This window comes from Dipodomys merriami, unplaced genomic scaffold, assembly GCF_024711535.1.
Source record: "Dipodomys merriami isolate MVZ:Mamm:240054 unplaced genomic scaffold, mDipMer1.0.p SCAF_3, whole genome shotgun sequence".
In the NCBI taxonomy this organism is placed as follows: domain Eukaryota; kingdom Metazoa; phylum Chordata; class Mammalia; order Rodentia; family Heteromyidae; genus Dipodomys; species Dipodomys merriami.
In genome coordinates, this window is record NW_027204492.1 from 54,391,787 (window position 1) to 54,408,116 (window position 16,330).

The window sequence follows — 16,330 nt, forward strand, 5'->3', positions numbered from 1 at the left end:
ATATATCTCTATCTATATCTCTATCTATCTATCTATCTATCTATCTATCTATCTATCTATCTATCTATCTATCACTAAAATTCCTGTAGGAAACATCCTGTTTATATTTCAAGGATGCCTTAAATATTTGATTAAATTAAAACTATTATATATCTGAGACAAGCAAAAAAGGTCAGATAAGTTGATGTTAGGTGAAATGAACCCCAAGATAAGTATTCAAATGTTTTTTTTTTCTTTCATGTGATTGTTTCTAACATACTTAAGATGGTTTCTTTGTTGCTTTGCATGTCCCTCTCCCATGCTATGACCCCTGCTTTCACTGTACTTGATATTGGTATAATTTGTGGAGGGGAAGTGAAAAAAACAAATCGTTTAAATAGGGATACAGGTGGACCCATTGTAACAATGAGATTTACAGTCATTGTGGTGAAAAACGAACTTTACAACTTTGGCGGGGGGGGGGGGGGTAGGGGAGAGGAAGGAGGAATATGGGGGAGGGGAAGAAAGGAAGGGATAGGAAGGGGAAACAAAGGAGGAGGCAACAATGCTTGAGAAGAAATGTACTTATTATCTTGCCGATGTAATTGTAACTCCTCTGTACGGCATTTTCAAAATAAAAATTATGAATCTCCTTGTTGTTGGGCAGGAATTTCTGATTCTATAACATTTGAACTTAACTGGAAAACAGTATTTTTGATGGGGGCAGATGAAACAACATTGAGGAAGGGAAAACTCAGCCTGCTCAAGAACCAAGGAAGATAAGTCTATCTGGATGCTAGGGTGAGTCATTGGCTGGTAAATTTCCGATGAGTATAATAGTTTTCAAAATGCTTCCTCCTTACCTAAGACATAATCAGTGTTCAGTTTCTGTTTGAAGCATTATGATACTACACCATTCTTTTGGTCATTAAAATGTACCTGGCTCTAGTAATGAGTATCCAATTAATTGTTTAAAAGGGAGGGTAGAGAAAAGACACATCTTACTTTTTGTGGTTGATAGGTTACAGATTAAGACCCAAGAGCTTATTCACTCCTTGGATTTCTGCTAGACCATGACTAAAATAAAAGAAATAAATTTGAGATTCATAGAACAAAAATAACGATTTATTTTTATATTTATTTATTTATTTATTTATTTATTTATTTATTTATTTATTTGTTTGTTTGTTTGTTTGTTTTGCCGGTTGTGGGGCCTGAACTCTGGACCTGGGCTCGCTCCCTGAGCAATTCAGCTCAAGGCTAGTGCTCTACCACTTGGGTTACAGCCCCACTTCTGGCATTTTCTGCTTATGCTGTGCTGAGGAATCAAACCCAGGGCCTCATGCATGCAACGCAAGCACTCTACCACTGAGCCACTTTCCCAGCCCCAAAGATTTTTTTTTTATCAAAGGAACCTTTTAGTTTAATACTAATAATCTCATAACTCACATCAACTCTGGGAAGAAATGTCCAAGTTTATAATTTGATAAACAGAATCACAGGGTATAATTTTACACATCTTCCTAAATGGATTAAAAAATCAGTATCTGTATTATAGCTACATTTATTTTCTAATTACTGATTGGTGCTTTAGTCAATAATATTTTACATTCAATATTCATTCATATTTTAGTTCTACAAATTGTATTTGCTCTACTATTCTGAGTTTCTAAAGTGAGTCATATTTGGTAAGCATTTGTAAATATCCTTTTAAAAAATCATCTGACAGCCTTTTCTATTTGTGTCTTGAAGCCTGGTATTAAATTAGAAATTAATGGTAAAATGATGTTTAAAAAGTTTGCATTTACAACATTGTTTTAGTGAAATAAAATCTTGACTGACTTTATATCTTTTTTTTTCCAGTTCTTGGGCTTGAACTCAGGGCCTGGGCACTGTACCTGAGCGTCTTTATGTTCAAGGCTAGCGCTCTAACACCTGAACCACAACACCACATCTGGCTTCTGAGTAGTTTATTGAAGAGTCTCGTGGGCTTTCCTGCCAGAGATGGCTTTGAACTGTGATCTTCAGACCTCAGCCTCCTGAGGAGCTAAGATTACGGACAGGAGCCTACAGCACCCAGTGACTTTGTAACTAATTCACCAAACTCTATCCAATAGAATTTAAAACAGAGGAATGTCTGCAATCACATGAAAGTAGTTTTATTTTTATAATTTTATAATTTTTATTGGAAATATACCATACAGAGGGGTTACAGTTACATGAGTAAGGTAATAATGGTCATTATTCCCTATTCCTTTGTTTTTCCCCTACTCTTCCTTTCATCCCCATCTCCCCAACTCCTCCCTCCCAGCGCCCAAGTTGTAAAGTTCGTTTTCAACAGTACCTTATATGGCTCATTGTTACAATGGGTCAACCTTTATCCTTATTTCAGCGTTTTGTTATTTCCCTTCCCATCCCCAAATTAGAAAAATGTATATACAAGATGCAGGACACCGGAATCAAATAGAGTGACAATGGGGGTTATACCATAGGGGGAAGAACATGCAAAAGGTAGAAGTATGAAATGTAACAGTTTACTTTTCTGGTTTACAAAAGCTGTTAAAATCCTTGCATTTTAAAAACAAACATATTCTTATCTACATCTTTTACTGCTCTCTAGAATACTTCCCTCAATGAATATTTTATATATAGTATTTATTTCTGATTTGTTACATTCTCATTAATAACATAACATACTTAAGTCATTATTTTCCCAATTGTTATCCAAGTATTTTTAAATATATAAATGTTTACTTGGTATCAATACCTACTCTAAAATTAATATGTTCTAAACAAATTTGTAATTCATTTGAAATTTTACATGACTTGTTGCACACACAGTAGTCTGTCACACTTTCACAGACACAAGTTAGAAGATGTAAGTCTTCAGAATTTCAAAGGAGGTTTTATGTATGGCAACAGTAGCCAAAGCATAAGAATTTTCTTGAGCCAGGACTTTGAGTCTCAACTGCCTACAGTTAGTGCAAGTAGGGGCAGATTATGCTTATATATTCAATGGTTGTTTTACAAATAAGAAATGATTAAAGCCAGGAGCTGGTGGCTTGCACCTGTAATCCTTGCTACTCAGTAGGCTGACATCTGAGGATCGTGGTTCAAAGCCAGCCCAGGCAGCAAAGTCCATGAGACTCCTATCTCCAATAAACCACTCAGAAAACTGGAAGTGGCTCAGTGGCTCAAGTAGTAGAGTGCTAGACTGCTATCTTTGACCTGAAGAGCTCAGGGACAGCGTTCAGACCCAGAGTTCAAGCCCAATGACTGCCAAAAAAAAAAAAAAAAAAAAAAAAAAAAGAAAGAAAAGAAAAGATTAAAAAAGATTTGGAGCTTAGGAAATTCTATTTCTCTTGTTACAGAGAAAGACACTATTTCTATTTCTATTTTCTAGTCTCTTCACTATATAACCATCCATAAAATGTAAGACTATAACAAATGTGTCTATTTTTAAGCTATATCAAAATGTGACAGCTACAAAGAACTGTCTTCCAACAAACAGGAATTTATTAGATGTAAATTTAAAGTTTAATACACAAGTTCAAATTTACATAGATTGGAGGGAAATGGGTAAGGAATAACGAATTAATATAAGAAGATTACAGAATATGGATTTGGAAAAAATTCTGAAGGAAGAAAAAGAAATGATATATAAATATAAAACTATAAATGTAGAAAGAAACCTGGTATGTTAGATATGTTTAGATTCTCATGGTATATCTCCTTTTAAATTTTATTTATTTATTTATTTATTTTTGGGGGGGTTCCGGTCATGGGGCCTGAACTCTGGGCCTGGGCACAGTCCCTCAGCTCTTCAGCTCAAGGCTACCACTTGAGCCACAGTGCCACTTCTGGTTTTTTTCTTATGTGGTGCTGAGGAATTGAATCCAGGGCCTTGAGCATGCAACGCAAGTGCTCTACCACTGAGCCACCTTCCCAGCCCCATCCTTTTAAATTTTAGTGTAAAGATGGTATACATAGGGGTTACAGTTACATAAGTAAGGTAATATGTATAGTTCTTGTCAAACATTGTTAATCCCTCCTTGTTTTCTCCTACTTTTCCTCCTCGAAAACTCTGATCATCCTCAAATTGTAAAGTTCATTTCCACCAAAATATCTTGTGACTATCATTATTGCATTGGTTCACCCATTGTCCTTTGTCTCACCATTTTGTTATTCCTCTTCCCTTCCTCAAATCGGATAAACATATATATATATATATATATATATATATATATATATATATATATATATATATGCCAGAGGTACCAGAATCAAAATAAGTGACAAAGGAATATAAACCAAAAGGGAGGAAAATGAAAGAAGAAAGAAAGAACTTCACTGGTACGTTAGGAATAAAAAAACTTCTTATTTCCATATTTTGGATTTCAGTTTGAGTAGCATCATTTTATATGGTCATATGTACATAGCTATTGAACTACTGTGATATTCTGTTAGGACTATCCTAGACATATACTAATTATTACAAATGAGGGAAACCATGGAGTCTATGTTTCCTTGGGCCGGTCTTACCTCAATTAGTATGATTTTTTTCCAAGTCTACATTTCCTTACAAAGGAGGCAATACTATTCTTTCTTCCGGAAGCGTAGAATTGCATTGTGTATATAGACCACATTTCCTTGATCTGTTCATCTACTTAGGGGTATCGGGGTTGATTCCATATCTTGGCTATGATGAATAATGCTGTAATGAACATTGTTGTGCTGGTAGATGTAAGGTGGCTCTGTTTCTGATCATTTGGGTAAATGCCTAGGAATGGGATTGCTGGGACATAGGGAAGGTCTATGTTTAGTCTTTTGAGGAACTGCCATACTGCTTCCCAGAGAGGTTGAACCAGTTTATACTCCCAGAAACAGTGTAGTAACTTACCTTTTGGCCACATCCCTGCCAGCATCTATTGTAATTAGATTTCTCGATAATGGCCATTCTAACTGGGGTAAGGTGGAATTTCAATGTTTTGATTTTCATAACTTTTATGGTCAGAGATTTTGAACATCTCTTCTTGTGTCTATTGGCTCCTTTTATTTCCTTTCCAGAGAAGTCTCTTTTTAATTTTTTAGCCCACTTATTAATGAGGTGGTGGTTTCTTTGAGGATACATTATAGGTGGTTTAATTTTTTTGAGTTCTAGGTATGTTTTTGAGATAAGTCCCTTGTTTGTTGTATAGCAAATGAAGATCTTCTCCAAATCTGTATGCTTTCTATTTATCTTGTTAGCTATATCCTTTTCCATGCAGAAGCTCTGCTGTTTTGTGTAATCCCATTTGTCCAATGTTTCTTTGAGTTGCTGTGTTTCTGGATCTTTACTTAGAAAGTCTCAGTCTGTGCCACGGAGGTCTAATTTATTCCCTATCCCTTTCTGTTGTATTTTCAGAAGATCTGTTCTTACCTTGAGGTCTTTAATTCATTTGGAGTTGATTGTGGTGCAAGGTGATATATAAGGATCAAACTTCAGTTTTCCTCATGTGTATGATCAATTCTGCAAGCACCATATGTTGAAGAGGCTGTCTTTTTTCCACCTGATAATTTTGGCTCCCTTAGTAGGTGGCCATAAGTCTGTGGGATCATTTCTAGGTTTTAAATTCTATTCCATTTGTCCAATGGCTTGTTATGTGCTGGATTCAGATTGTTTTTATAAGTGTGGCTTTATAATAGAGTTTGAAGTTTGGTATTGATATTCCTCCAGCATTACTTTTCCTAAGGATCATTTTCACTATTTATGGACTTTTATTATTCCATATGAATATTTGGATTGTTTCTTCTATTTCATTAAAGAATGTTGTCTCCTTAGTTGGGGTTTTATTTCAGACATTTCTGCATTGTACAGATTTAAACAATCTCAGCCTGACCTAGAAGGATCCCACATTAAGCACACGTTAGTGCCAGTTTTCTGACTCAGGTGTTTTTTTTAAATCTCAGGACCTACTGTCTGTGGGAATGTACATCTGCAAGAATAGGAAAATCTATTTCCTCAGCAAATCCTAAGCCAATGGAAAATGGGAGCCATAGGATAAATTCTCCAGTGAATTAAAATATTCAGAGACATGTAGAAAATATTCTCTGTTCAATTAAATTCTTATTTCTTTGGTAATTTGCAGGAATCTGTTTTTGCAAAGAATTGGAACACATGGAGAATATTTACTAGGATCTTGTTAGTGAGTGTTATGTGTGCATAAGTTTTGATTCTATGACTAGTGGGACATTGTTTAACACAAATAAACGCACATTTTATTGGCATTGTATTTTAAGCCTTTACAATTAATTTTTATAGCAATTATACCTAGTTATGGCGTGTATGGTATGCAGGGATTTAATTAATGTCATTATAAATGTAATGATAACATCAGTGTAATTGTCATAACCACTGCTTCAAACATTTGGCATTTCTGAGTTTGGGGAACATTCAAAATATTCTGTATCAGCAATTTTAAATGACATCATTATTAATATAATAGAAACACTGGGGGCTTGTTTTAACAGGACTCAGGTAGTAAGACTTGACCTAAGTATTACAAAAATAAAGTAGAAATGCTGAAACTGTATTAAATGCTTAAAGAAATTACAAAACTCATGGTACTGTAGATATTAGAACAGGTTAAATAAATTAGATCAGAGGACCCTATTAACCTATTAATTTATTTCTAAGCAACTTTCTGGAAAAATGTAGGAATAAAATAAAATAAATTACAGAATGCAACAATATTAGAGTTATCTGTCATTGCTGAGATTTTCAAGTGGTCATTTTCTTTAGGTGAGAGTAAATGGTGAAAGATGAAATTTAGATCCCTTTTGTTAATATAAATATAGGATTCTTGAAAAGTAGATGCCAGGTGGAAGGACTGAACTATCAGAGGTTATAAATGCAAAATTGCTAATAAAACCAGTAAAACCTAGGCATTGTAATTTATATACATTGATCACAATGGGAAATAAGATGTAACAGTGAGATGTACAGTTGATGTTGCTTTATTTGACTAATTGTACAAAATTACAAGGATTGGGAAGCAGAAAATAAATGGCTGCCACCATTGTGGAAAATCCCAGTCTCTCATCCAATGCCCACAGGCTAAAATTATTTCGGGATCTTTTGACCACAATTAGAATGGGAATCTAATTCCCCATTAAAAATGAACACTAAGAATCTGCTTTAAATATTTTCAGTAAATAATTTCTAGATCCTTCCACCAAGGGGCTTCAAGAAATTTACCAAAGTAGGATTATACTAGAGCAAATGACATTCATAATGTTCCTTTTCAGGCCTGTCAATATGAAATCTAAGCTGATACTAAGACCAAGTGACCCAAAGCAGTACTGCAATTACTCAGAGCTCACTCTGAAGCTATGTTACCATAGACACACTGCTGGTCATTGATTCAGTCTCCACATGCATTACTGACATGAACATACCTCACAGCGAATAGATTCTTCATATTGATTCTTTGAGCCTACAATATTACTTCCTTTGTTTATGATAATAAATCTAAACCAATATCACACATAGAGTAAAATTAAAGAGACAATGCCACCCTATAAGTTTAAATAATGAAAAGGTGGTAGACCTCACTATATTTCTTAGCATTTATCCACTTTTTTGTCCCATATAGCACTAGAAGCTTCAAGGTTGATGATGATAGTCTACATTTAACTTATAAAACTGTATCCTTTGTTAATTGATTATGCTGTGCCAGAGAAGTCTTTATTGAGTAACAGGTTCTGGAACTTGTTGGCAACAGTTTTTTTTCTATTTTTTTTTTCAACAAAGGGGATACAATTTTGATTTCCATTATGTGGGATTGGGAATAGTACCCATGTTTTGTTCTGTTTTAGGTTTATGTTAGATACCATTGTTACAATATAATCCAAAAATGATTTGAAGCATTTAATATATCTGAATGTAGAAATTCATTTAGATATTATTGAATACCCCAATTAGACATAGTGTTAAAACACATAACTCAAATTAGCTGGTAGATATTTTCATTTTAAATGGACCTAAAGTCAAAAGACAAATTCAATAGAAAATTTAGGCTATGATACAAGAAGCCATACTACATGACTTTGTTAATAGAATCATATACACAATAGACATGATAGATAATACTTTGTGATATCTCTATTAACACTAATGAGAAAATTGTAGAGTGTATTCTTAATATTCTAGAGGAATATTCTCTTATTTAATTTTTAACTGTTCTTGAACTGAAGCAGATCTGTTAGAAACAAATGCATGGCCACAGGGAATCAATCAGGAACTTCTTATTTTGAGTTAATGTTTGGCAGATTCATCAAGCTATAAAATAGTGTGAATGTCTAGCAATCAACTTCCAAAATAAAATTTTAGTGTATTTGGGATTTGGCATAAAATAGTAGCCCACACTTTAATTGGCATCTGTCTGAGATTTATCTGCTGTTCACTTGGTAATAACAGTGAAAGATAACATGAATTATTTTCTCCTGCTTTCATAAGAATCAGCAACTCTCAGTAATGGGGAATGGAAGATAGCAGATAAATTTATCTTATAACGCTTAAAAGGAAAATTCTGTGGGGCATTCTGTTTTTTCTTTTCATGTCTAAGTAGAATCACCACCTATTGTACACAGAGGAGATATTGGTAATACACACAAATATTTAAATATAATATAGTTTATAATTTCATTATTGTTTCTTACTTTTATTCATTTTCCATGTTTTATCTTCATATCTACATCTGTATTAGAGACCATATTTTTGAAGGTGCCATATATGAGTCAGAGTGTAGCAAAAAAACAAATTTTAAAGCAATACAATAGTAGATGATGATAATGAAGATACTGCACAGAGGGGTTACAGTTATATGAGTAAGGTAGTGAGTATATTTGCTACCAAGCATTGTTATCCCTTACTTTGTTTTTCCCCTACTATCCCTTCCCTTGATAGCTTTAAGTTGCCATTTACATCCTAATAGAAATAAATTGTGATGAGAGGAAATACAAAAAAAAGACTGAAGATAGACTACATAGGAGATTGCTCATAAATGAATAATTAGCTTTCTGTTTTTTAGGGGGTAAACTGTAGGGAGCCGAGGCGAGACTCCGCCCACTCCCTTGCAGCTTTGAGGTTTCCACCCCAGACGGTGCTTGGTGGGACGCCTGGGCTGTGCGCGTGCGCGAGCCAGGTAGAGTCCCCAGCCAATCCCATGACACCTGGTGACGGTGAAAGGCAGGCGACCAACAATAGAAAGACCCGTGTTCCTATTCCCTATATAAGTGGCCATGTTTCGGGTGCACGCTCTCTCGCGCCCAAGCTCTCCTACAACTAAAAGGCTCTCCAATAAAGCGTGATCTGAGAAGACTCCTGGTGTGGCGGTCGTTTTTTCTCGCTGGTCGAGTAGACGGTCGCTACAACTGGTGCCGAAACCCGGGAACGAACCTGGGACGGGACCCGCGCGAGAGGCTGAATCGGAGCCAGAACTCAACACGCGGAGAGGAGACATCGGTAAATATCCCCCGGTATGCTGTTCACTGTAGATTTAGATATTTATTGGTTGCTTGCATTGCTTCTTCCTTTGTGGCTTGTCTTTTTGATGGTGTGCACTTGCCTCGAGGAGGGAGGGTTTGATTTAATCCAGGAAGGATGCAAAGTACTAACGCGGCATCAGGATAGTCTATCAGAGTCAGCATACAGTAAGGGGGAGGAAAATAGGCCTAAAAGAAAAAGGGAAAAAAGACAAAAGGATCCTAAAGAATTAAAGCAAGAGGGGCTGCAGCCCTCACAAAAGGAGAAGGGTTTCAGAGAGGAGGGGGTCTCAAGGAGACTCCCGTGCCCTTCTTTAAAAGCAAACCGGTTCTCAGCCCTACATGTGGAAGGGCGGGACCAAGAATATAGTAATCTTGTGAGTGACTCAGAGGAAGAAATGTTAGAGGAGGAGGGAGAACAGCTCGATCCAGCTGATAGTGAAGACTTAGAAGAGGCTGCGGCGGAGCACGTGGCAGACAGATATGGAGGGTGGCGCCCCCTAGGGGTGGGAGTACCGCAGCAGCCAGGGAGAGGAAACGGAGCTGCCCCTCACCCGTCGCCCCCCCCCCCCCGCCGTGCCCGCCGGCAGGGAAGAGTCACTTTATAAAAAAAAAAAAACCTGGTCGCGATTAGCAGCCGCTTTCCCAGTTTTTGAAAATCCCATTACTGCTGAAAGAAATTTTGAGCCGGTTTCCTACTCCCAGTTAAAAGATTTAGTTGAGGCAGTCAGGACTTATGGGGTGACGGCTAATTATACCACTGCCTTGCTTCGAAGGCTAACTATTAATGCTATGATTCTGTGGGAGCAAAAACTGTTCAATATTTTCCTGAATTAGTGGCTAAGCAGGCAATTTTGGGTATAAAGTATTGTTTGATGCACTTTGCAAAAATTCCAGATAAATTAATTATTCCATACACCCGTGAGCAAGTTGAAATTTTAGCAGCCACAATGGATATGTGGGCAATTCTTGTTTGCTCATTTCCAAATGTAATTGATAATCATTATCCTAAGCATCCTCTGCTTGCCATAGTTAACAAAAATTTAGTGTATTTTCCTGTTGTCACTTCAAAGGAGCCCTTGGCTGATGCTCTGACCATCTTTACGGATGGATCAAAATCTGGACAAGGTGCCGTTTTTGTTCAAGGACACAAACAGCCGATGGTTTTTAATTTTCGGCCGAATGTCCCACAGGCTGTTGAATGTTTAATTGTGCTTGAAGTTTTTAAAAGATTTGATCAACCTTTTAACTTATTTTCTGATTCATTATATGTTGTAAATGCCGTTGCTTCTCTTGAAGTTGCTGCTTCAATTAAGCAGGCCAGTACAATTTCTAATGTTTTGTTACAGATTCAATCCCTTATCTTAAACAGAAAACATCCTTTTTATATTGGACATATTCGTGCCCACTCTATGTTGCTGGGCCCGATGGCAAAGTGTAATGATTTGGTGGACCAGGCAACTCGGGCTATGGCTCTGGTTGCTGCTGATCCTGTAGAATTGGCAAAAGACTTTCATAGATTGTATCATGTACCTGCTAATACCCTTAGGAAAAGATATAATTTGTCCAGGCATGTGGCAAGAGATATTGTTAAAGCCTGTAAATCTTGTGTTACCTTTCTTCATCCTCCCCATGTGGGGGTAAACCCCAGGGGGTTGAGACCAAATGCCCTATGGCAAATGGATGTTACTCATCTGACGGAATTTGGTAAGTTGAAATATTTACATGTGTCTGTGGACACCTTTTCTGGTGTCATTCATGCCACACCTTTGGCAGGAGAAAAGGTGTCTCACGTCAGAATACACTGCTTAGAAGCTTGGGCAGCTTGGGGAAAGCCCCTTAGACTCAAGACGGATAATGGCCCTGCTTATACTTCCCATGGTTTTCGCGCCTTTTGCGCACAAATGCAGGTTGCCCACACCACCGGACTGCCCTACAATCCTCAAGGACAAGGTATAGTGGAAAGAGCTAATCAAAGCATAAAAAAAATGCTTCAAAAATAAAAAGGGGGAGTTGCTGAGTCCGCGTCCCCCAGGGAAAGACTTTCTCTTGCGCTCTTTACCCTTAATTTTTTAATTCTAAATGACAACGATCAGTCTGCCGCAGATCGGCATATGACAAGAGACTCCATGGATACTAAAGACATGGTTATGTGGAAGGATGTTATTAATAATAAATGGTATGGACCGGATCCGGTAATAACGAGATCCAGGGGAGCTGTTTGTGTTTTTCCACAGAGTCAAGAAGTACCTCACTGGGTGCCAACAAGACTGACCAGGCCGGTGGAGACTGCAGAAGAACCCCATCTTGAAGATGCCATCCACTCGTCTCCTGATACAGCTGATCTTCCTGCTGTTAGCAACAGTGCTAATAGCAATCCCTGTGATAGCTAAACCGATGATGCTGTGGGCTGTTACAATTTACTGACTGGATTGCCTCTGCGGTGTCCTTTTCCAAAGAGCGGGAGGGAGTCAGAATGTTTTTAGCCTGCTGCTTGGGAGGATGCGTGGTCTGCCTATGGTTGGTCTGTCGCCTTCGAGCCCAAACCAGAAGGGACAAGGTTGTTATCTTGCAAGCATTAGCCGCTTTGGAGAGTGGATCCTCACCCCAAATTTGGCTGTCGGCCCTGAGAGGCAGTTAAGCCTTACCATTCTGCATAGCCTTAGCACCCGGAGGGATCAGGGGATCCCATTGCACCGGGACAGGTATGCAATTTGCAATTTGGGACAGGGTGCAAGGCAAGTGCACTGCACTTGAGGAGATGGTTCCCATCTCCTCAAGAAGAGCATGCTGGGTTGCAAGTGGGTTGATGCCCAAGATCCCACCTCTGCAAAAAAGGCATCGGACGGGCCTGGTCATCACTGGGGAAGGCACGCCCCTCAGGCGAAGGCCAGTGCAAGGTTCTCTCATTAATGTCTTAGACAGAGGCCCAACCTCTACTCTTACCTGTTGCCATAAAACAAAGAAGGGGGAACTGTAGGGAGCCGAGGCGAGACTCCGCCCACTCCCTTGCAGCTTTGAGGTTTCCACCCCAGACGGTGCTTGGTGGGACGCCTGGGCTGTGCGCGTGCGCGAGCCAGGTAGAATCCCCAGCCAATCCCATGACACCTGGTGACGGTGAAAGGCAGGCGACCAACAATAGAAAGACCCGTGTTCCTATTCCCTATATAAGTGGCCATGTTTCGGGTGCACGCTCTCTCGCGCCCAAGCTCTCCTACAACTAAAAGGCTCTCCAATAAAGCGTGATCTGAGAAGACTCCTGGTGTGGCGGTCGTTTTTTCTCGCTGGTCGAGTAGACGGTCGCTACAGTAAACAATATACAGATGTTAGTCATCTCCTCTCCTTTGTTGAATGGATACTCACAACAGAACATGCATTGAGAAATAAATAAAAACATAATAAGGATTGTTACTGTGATGCTTAAGTGCTTAAATATAAGAAAATACCTAAATGTATCAAATATGAAAGTTGTCATTCTTTTCTGATGAAGAATATCACAAAAAATTGTGACAGAGAATAGGAGATAGTATTTGTATATTTTAAAACTGAAAAGACTTGACAGTTATCACAGATGAATAACCTCGGAAATCACTAGAAATTATAAATACTGCTCCTTAAGAGATAAATAAGTAATGGAGACCTGAAATGTGCTATTTTATGTGTCATGAATGTCCTCTCAAAGAATCATAATTTAAAAGTTTGATTTCCAAGTTTGCATGGTAGTGATACCGTTAAGAGGTGAAGCCTTATAAGAGGTAAGTATACAGTTAGCGGTTGCCTTAAAGTGACCCTTTCACATTTACCTCTTATTTTTGACCATGAATTGAGCAGGATGACCCACCATGTGCTTTTCACCACAGGAATCAAATATTCTTAATAGAGGCCAACAATAATGTTTGCCATGTCTTAGAATAGGGCCTCAAAACTGAGGTCTTTCCTATAGCCACCTAATCTTTCATAAAGGAGACACAATTATCAGATGGAAGAAATATAGCTACGGGCTGGGAAGGTGGTTCTGTGGTAGAGCACTCACCTTGCATGCTTGAGGCCCTGGCTTTGATTCCTCAGCACCACATAAGCAGAAACAAAACATATTCAAAGCCTTAAAAATTACTTGGACTAGTATCTTAAAACATTCTGAATTATTTCTCAATGCTTCAAATTTTTAACCTAAATACAATGCCATGTAACTTTTTGTGGAGAGCTGTGGGAGCCGCGACCAAAGATGGCTCGGCCGCAAAAGCAACATTGAAGCTCCTTGGTAAGATGGCACTGGCTCCTGCCTTCTGTCTTCCGGGTGACGAGTGCTCTCTGTAAAAACAACTCCTTTATATGGCTATGACTTGGCTCCTAGTTTGCTTCCGTGTTTGCAGCCCTATCTGTATATTCCACGTGGTGCTTTGGGATTGGTCATCCAGGAGGCTTATAACCGGAGCGCGGGGGCGGAGGGGAAGGAGAAGCAGGAAAAACCAGGAAGAAGCGGGCAGGAGAGAAGTAGGAGAGAATATTGTTACAAGGTTCCTGAATTAACCGCATTGAGAAGAATCCCGGGTCGCATCTTCCTTGCTGGTCGAAGTGGTAGCGACAACTTTTTATGATCTAATGTATTTAACAATATATTATTCATCCATCTACATCTATTTGTCATTGTATTATTATCTCTATCAAGTATATTGCGTGTTTGTCTTTCGGATTATTTTTCTATATTTCTTACCTATAAAATTGAATAAAATATCCGTTTTATACTGTCAGGGAACACTGATGTTTATATTTCCCCAAACAACAACTATGGCAGAAAAATGCATGAAAAACTAAAATTGCACTGATCCCATAGGTAAGACCTTAAAATACAGATGTACTAGCTCTAGAAAATACAGAATTCATCACCCATTTGATAAGTGTATTCTAGTTAATGCCATTGCAAAAATCTTTTATGATTAGCAACTTAGAAATTTTCAAACATGTCATGTATCTTTGTTCTTAGGAGATACAAATTCAATTGTTCATTTACTTAAAAATATTGGCCTTTTTGGGGGGAAGAGGAGATCTTGGATCTCCCCTGTGTAGGTAGTTCTTGGTGGATTTTCTGGTTTGATTGGGATGCTTGGTCTTCCTGTGGCTTGATTGGTTTCTTAAATCAGTTTGTTTGAGCAGGTAGAAAGAAGCTCCACCTTCCCCAAGACTTATGCTCCTGCTCTGAGGCTGGTTAAGTGGAAGAGAGATCTGCTTTGAGAATCACAAAAGAGGGAGATGAATGTTTCCTCAAACACTCACAGAGCCCATCCTGGAGCCATTCTCAGTATCTTTGCTTACTGAGTTTCAATTGTTCTTCTTTTACACCTCCTGCTGCTGACATTGATTTTTGGGCGTTAATTTTATACTCTGCTACTTTGCCAAAGTTTTGAATCAGCTTGAGTAATTTGGGAGTGGAGTCTATGGGATTCATTAAATACAAGATCATGTCATCTGCTAAGAGGGAGAGTTTTATTTCTTCTTTCTATATTTGGATCCCCTTTATGTTTGCATCTTGTCTTCTTGTTGTAGCTAGGAATTCTAATACTAGATTGAAGAGAAGTGGAGAGAGTGGACATCCTTGTCTTGTTCCTGAGTTAGGAGGAAATGGCTTCAGTTTTTCACCATTAAGGATAATGCTGGCTGTAGGTTTGTCATATACAGCCTTTGTTGTATTGAGGAAAGTTCCATGGATTCCTAATTTTTCCAAAACCTTCATCATAAAGGGGTGTTGGATCATGCCGTATGCTTTCTCTGTGTCTATTGAGATGACCATGTGGTTCTTATCCTTGCTCCTGTTGATGTGATGAATAATATTAATTGATTTGCATATATTGAACCAGATTTGCATCCCTGAAATGAATCCTGTTTGATCGTGGTGTATGGTTTTTTGGATGAATTGTTGAAGTCGATTGGCCAAAATTTTGCTGAGAAGTTTTGCATCAATGTTCATCAAAGAAATGGGTCTATAGTTCTCTTTCTTTGATGAGTTCCTGCCTGGTTTGGGGATGAGGGTTATGATGGCTTCATAGAATGTGTTCGGTAGTGAACTTTCTCTTTCAATTTCATTGAAGAGTTGGAGGAGTATTGGTGTGAGCTCTGCTTTGAAGGCCTTGTAGAATTCCGCTGTAAAACCATCTGGTCCTGGACTTTTCTAAGCTGGGAGGTCTCTTATTGCTGTTTCTATTTCAATGCTTGATATTGGCCTGTTAAGATGGTTTAACTCATCTTGGTTTAGTTTTGGCATGTCAATATTTGCAAGGAAAAGTTCCATTTCTGTCAAGTTCTCAAACTTATTAGCATAAAGTTTTGAGAAGTATTCCCTTATAATGTTCTGAATCTTGGTTGTTTCCGTGGTGATGTTTCCATTCTCATCTCTGAGTTTATTTATTTGGGTGTGTTCTCTTCTTTTTCTGATAAGATTTGCTAAGGGTCTGTCAATTTTTTTAATTTTTTCGAAGGACCAACTCTTTGTTTTCTTGATTCTTTCTATAGTTTTTTTTATTCTAATTCATTTAATTCTAATTTAATTTTAATTATTTCTTTCTGTCTACTGGATTGGGGTTTATCTTGTTGCTCCTTTTCAAGGAGGTTTAGATGTGTCATTAAATTGTTGGTTTCAGATCTCTCCAATTTGTTGATGTAGGAACTCAGAGCTATAAACTTGCCCCTGAGTACTGCCTTTGCTGTGTCCCAGAGGAGCTGGTAATTTGTGTGCACATTTTTGTTGAATATCATGAATATTTGCATTTCTTTTCTACTCTCTTCCATGACCCACTTGTGATTCAGCAGTGTGTGGATTAGCCTCCATGTG